This window comes from Sapajus apella, unplaced genomic scaffold, assembly GCF_009761245.1.
Source record: "Sapajus apella isolate SASKATOON/1434 unplaced genomic scaffold, GSC_monkey_1.0 scaffold51, whole genome shotgun sequence".
NCBI classification, from domain to species: Eukaryota; Metazoa; Chordata; class Mammalia; order Primates; family Cebidae; genus Sapajus; species Sapajus apella.
In genome coordinates this window covers 4,194,837-4,201,090 of record NW_022436991.1, presented here as the reverse complement: position 1 = coordinate 4,201,090, position 6,254 = coordinate 4,194,837, and positions in this window count along the sequence as shown.

Sequence of the window (6,254 nt, the reverse complement as noted above, 5' to 3'; positions counted from 1 at the left end):
CGGCACTCAGCATGGTCAGGGAAAGGGAGCACTGGCCTTGGTGATGATCAGCCAGCACTCAGCATGGTCAGGGGTGGGGTGGTGCTCTCTCCAGCACTCCAGGTGCTGAGAAGACAAACTAAAATATTCCTTTCATCTGAGGAGGTTGAATACAAAACTTTTTAAATTATTAGGCCCACAGAGGCAATAAAATGAGATAGCAATCATGTCTGACATCCCCTCTTTGAGCTCAGTATTCATTTCTTAAAACGGCTTGCCGCAAGTAGCTATGAATTAGCCTAATAATGCCCCACTGGATACTACAACCTACACCTTATAGCTTAACAATGTATAGCCAATCACTCATCCATGTTATTTCTGAAAACCAATGAGAATTTCTAACAACCAGCTGTGTACCAGCCCACTCCATGTTCCCCTTTTTTGCCTTTAAAAATCCACTTGTTACTGCTGCTAACTGGAGTGTATATTGGGGCAACTTGAATCTACACTCCCCGGCTACAGTCCTCAGGCTTGGCCCAAGTAGAGTCTTCACTTATACTAGTTTTGCCTCAACTTCTTTTGCTTAGGTTGACGGTGCTATGGGCTGAATTATATTCCCCCTTGAAGTTCAAATTTGAATAAATATTCAAATAGGACCTTGAGGCTAGGCGCAGTGGCTCATGCCTGTAATGCCAGCATTTTGAGAGGCCAAGGCAGGCAGATCATCTGAGGTGAGGAGTTCGAGACCAGCCTGGCCAACATGGCGAAACACCATCTCTACTAAAAATATAAAAATTAGCCGGGCGCTAATGGTGGCAGGTGCCTATAATCCCAGCTACTCAGGAGGCTGAGGCAGGAGAATCACTTGAATGTGGGAGGCGGAGGTGGCAGTGAGCCAAGATCGTGCCACTGCACTCCTGCCTGGGTGACAGAGCAAGACTCTATCAAAAAAAAAAAAATATATATATATATATGTATATGAATTTGAAGCCCTTCAACCATACAGGTCATATGTTGAAGGCCTAACGCCCAGCACCTCAGAATGTCACTATATTTTAAGATAGGGGCTTTAAAGAGGTAATTATGTTTAAACGAGGCCATTTAGGGTGAGCTGTAATCCAATGTGACTTGTGTTCGTATAGGAAGAGGATATTGGGACACACAGAGAGACACCAGGGATGGACAGGCACACAGGGAAGACCACGTGAGGACACAGCCAGAAGTCAGCCATCTGCAAGCCAAGGCGAGAGGGCTCCGGAACAACAAACCAGGTGTCTGCTGACACCCTGATCTCAGACTTCCAGCCTCCAGAATTGTGAGAAAACAAATTTCTGTCGTTTTAGCCACCCAGTCTGTTGTACTTTGCTATGGCAGCCCCAGCGAATGATACATATGGTAATCTGTCACCACTTATGACGGGTCCTGGCGTGTAGCCAGTGTGGGTGCATACACACACACACACACACACACACACACACACACACACACACAAACATTTTTAGAATATGATATCCGTGAGCCCTACTCCTGTGCTGATAATAGTTCATGAATAGTTCATTTTCACTCTGGAAATCTGGTGTGTTTTCCTAGTTTCCATCCCACCAAGACCCCTTCCCACCTGCTGGGGAAACATTTTGTCTGAACACCTCACCCCTTTCACAGCACGCACCTGGCGATGGGGAGAAGCTTCCGACTTTGATATTGACAAGGTACTTATAACCTGGCCCCCTTTCTCCTGCTTTGTTGTGGAAAAAATAAATCCAATATCTCATTTCAACTAAAGTCTTGGCAAAGGAAACAAAACAAAAAAGGAAAGCAGCCTAGAAATGAAAACCAAAGATCATGAACAGCGCTGTGCTGTGTTACAGCTAAGGGCTGCTGCCTTCAGATGTCAGGGCTCTGAGTGAGTGTGTGTGTGTGTGTGTGTGTGTGTGTGTGTGTGTGTGTGTGCCAGAAGCACAAAATGACACACCCTGGGGTGGGGTCAGGCAAGCTGACTGGGGGAAAGGTGGGAACAGAATATTTTATAACAATGTCAGAAAAATGGGTTTACGTTTTCTGAGAGAGAGATACCCAAAGCTTCAAGCTCACCTCAGAGGAAAATTGAGCTAGGCTCCCATGCACTCCACTCGGATCTCAAGCACATGACCACACATACAGCCTTCTCAACATCCAGGTGAGGCCTCTGTTGTCTACTTCTCCAGAGAGCAGAGGCGAATTTATCTGAAGCTAATGAGGTGTGGGCTTCAGGGTCTTTTACTTGTATCTGTCTCTTTAAATGTTGGACTTGGGAAGGGATTTAGGTCACAAGGGAAAGCTGGCTTTCAATAATAAAGCACCTCTATGTTCACATTTCTGATTAATTCCCTACACAGATCCCACAAGAATGGAATGGAAATATCTAAAAGCTCCAGAATTTTCTCCTTTTTTTTTTTTGATAGGGTTTTGCTCTGTTACCCCAGGAGTGTGGTGGCAAAATCATCACTCACTGCAGCCTCCAACTCCCTGGCTCAAGCGATCCTCCCACCTCAGCCTCCCGAGTAGCTGAGACTACAGGCACACGCCACCACACCTGGCTAATTTAAAAAAAATTTTTTTTTGTAAAGATGGGGGTCTTGCTATATGGCTTAGGCTGGTCTTGAACTCCTGGGCTCAAGAAATCCTCCCACCTTGGCATCCCAAAGTGCTGGGATTACAAGCATGAGCTACGATGTCTGGGGACCTACAGGAATATTTTACTTAATTTCTCATTCCAAAACAACATTCCCTTTTGTGTGTAATTCTAAATTTATAATTTTACATTCTTTTTCTTAAACAGAGATTCCCATATTATATAAGCTTCAGACCCCACAAAACCTGGATCTGGCTCTGCCAAAATGATATGTCTTTTATGGCATTTTTAGAGAAATTCTGGTTATTCCTGAACATCTCAGACTTTCTGGAACCAACACAGGTTCTATTATGAACATCCTGTTGCCTAATTTTAAAGACTATGGGGAAGCCAGGTCCTTCTGAGGACCATAAAGGCTCCAGGCCAGATGGATACTCAGGGAGTAGGTTAGCAAAGATGCTCTGAAACAATTAATTATGCTAATGGGATGAAAAAAAGGTAAGTCTAATTGCAGATGTCTTGGTTTTCAAGCTAGTCAGCCTTCAGATACCTGTCAAATCCTCAGCCATAAATGGAAAGGAGAGGAAGATTAAAAACCCATCCTTGTAAGCTTACAGAGTGTACTTAATTTAGTCACTCTATCCTTAACTGATAGAAAAAGGTTTTAAAAATATCCAAAGTAATCTATGCTTTGCTACATAATAGCAAAAGTAATAGCCAACATTCATCAACATCTACTGTTATACCCTTGACAGGGTTTCCTATTTTAGTAGCCAAAGCAATTTCATGAAGTAGCAATTATGGTTGTAATTTCACTAGTGAGAATGCAGAGTGAGGCTCAGAGAGGTTAAGGAACTTACCCAAGGTCACACAGCTAGTGAGTGGAGAATCAGAACTTCATCTCTGATTTTAAAGTCTGGGCTCTTGTCTCTACTGCCCCTCTCTGAACTCAATGACACATCCTAAGTAAGGGCTTCTATGCAGGATGGGTTAGGCTATGCTACAGTAACAAACAGCCCCCAATCTCAGCAACTTAAAACAAAATTTCAGGCCAGGCGTGGTAGCTCACGCCTGTAATCCCAGCACTTTGAGAGGCCGAGGCGGGTGGATCCCTTGAGGTCAGGAGTTTGAGACATCCTGGCCAACATGGTGAAACCCCATCTCTACTAAAAATACAAAAATTAGCAGGCCATGGTGACAGGCACCTGTAATCCCAGCTACATGGGAGGCTGAGGCATAAGAATTTCTTGAAACCGGGAGGCAGAGGTTGCAGTGAGCCGAGACCACACCATTGCATTCCAGCCTGGGCAACAGAGTGAGACTCTGTCTTAAAAAAAAAAAAATCTAGAAATAACTCCAACCTTATTTTCTTGAACACAACTCATCCTGACCCTCCAGCACTCCATTGGTCTGGGCTAAATACACAGAATCCTACAGATGAAGATAACACCACCCAAAGCTAATGGGATGCAGAAAACAGAGGCCACCCAAATAAATGTCAGCACTCCTAGTTATTGGATACTCTGTCTGGCAAGTTCCATCATTAGTCAGTTATTCATTCACTCAATCAACAACTACTTACTGAGTTAATATAGCATCATGGTTATGAGCACAGACTCTGAAGCAAGAGGGCCTAGTTTCAAATCCCAGTTACCCTGCTCATTAGCCAAACGACTTCTCAGTGACTTGGTTTCTCCATCCAGAAAAATGGGGATTATAATTAATAATCACCTACCTCATTGGGCGAAGAGGATTAACTAAGAACAGTGCCATGCCCATATGATATGGTCTGTAATATTTTTTATTATCACTGTGTGCCAGACATTATTCTATATGATGGAGGATGCAGCAGTGAATAGGGTAGACAAGGCGCCTGTCTTTACAAAACTTCTAGTCTAGTGAAGAAGAGAGGCTTTATTAGCAAGTAGCCCTTGATCCAGCCATGCCTGAAGCTGACACCACATCCTTGAACCTTCAAATTTCCCCAGGCAGTAAGTTCCATTTTCTTTTCTGCCTAGGGTAGCTTGCACTGAGTTTCTCTCCCTTGTGAACCAAAGTGTCCTGACCAGTACAGAGGTCTAAAGGCTAAGCTCTTTCCAGTCTGTTCCCTGCCCCTCTCCAGCTGAAGCCCTACGCATTTGCATCCAACATCATCATGGTGTCCAAGGCCTCACCACCTGGTGAGACCCTTGAATATTCAAACCAGCCTGTAAACAGAGAGTTAGGAACTATAAACAGTAAATTATAACAAGCATAAAATTGAAGACTGCTGCCGATCATTCCCCAAGAAAGCAATCAAATCTGTCTTGATGCCTACATGTTTTATGGAAAACATATCCATGTTTTAAAAGCTTTTCTGAAATAAAAAGCAATTTACTAACTAAATTAGATTTCCTCACGTTTTATCTAATTAACCCATCCCTTATCATAAGAAAGGTAACTTTTTTTTTCTTTTTGCTACGGAGTCTCCCTCTATTGCCCATGCTGGAGTGCAATGGAGCGATCTCAGCTCACTGCAACCTCTGCCTCCTCGGTTCAAGTGATTCTCCTGCTTCAGCCTCCTGAGTAGCTGGGATTATAGGCATGAGCCACCGTGCCCAGCTTAGAAAGGTGACTTTTTAATTGCAAGCCACTTTCACCAATCCTTAAAGGACTCCTGTCACCATGGATTGGCAAATACAGCTCAGACACAAGAGATGGTAGAATATTAGTAAAATACACATGGATTTGGGGTCAGACTTCCCTAGGTTTAAATGCTGGTTTTATCGATTACTAGTTGTATGCCTTCATTGGGGTTTCCCAAGACTCAGACCCTGAGACAAGACTCCAAGAATAAGTCATTTAGGTGGGAGGTAAATGAAACATGATATCGGAAATGAAACAGGTCAGGGAGGCAGCCAGTAAAGGGCATATTATCCAACAAGTTACCACTTCAGACAACTGGAGCGTAAACTTACTGGCAAACTCTAGGTTACAGTGTAAAACATCTCTAGCCCTGTGCTGTGCTGGTAGATGTTTAACAACTGACACTGCAGAAAAAACATGAAAAGCCCATATTTGCAGTGTCTACCCATATCTGTGGTGTAAATCCTACCACCATGGCTGATTTCACACAACCTCATCCTGGAACAAGGACTTGGGGGAAGATGCACATGCCAGCTCTTGCTTCATGGTTATCTGACGTAACAGGTGAGGGAGCTGGGGTAGTTAACCACATACATCCATTCCCATCAGTTCCTGGTGGAGGGATGCTGCCAGGGGCAGGTATTCATTCTCCTAAGACTTCCAAGCCATCATATGAATGGGCAAAGATATTTACAACCAGAAAAGGACCTCAGAAAGAGGGCTGGGTGCGGTGGATCATGCCTGTAATCTCAGCACTTTGGGAGGCTGAGAGGGGTGGATCACCTGAGCTCAGGAGTTTGAGACTTAGCCTGGCCAACATGGCGAAACCCCGTCTCTACTAAAAATACAAAAAAATTAGCTGGGCATGGTAGTACATGCCTGTAATTCCAGCTACAGGGAGGCTGAGGCAGGAGAATTGCTTGAATCCGGGAGGTGGAGGTTGCTGTGAGCTGAGATTGAGCCACTGTACTCCAGCCTGGGAGACAGAGTGAAACTCCAGCTAAAAGAAAGAAGAAAAGAAGAAAGAAAGAGGAAAGAA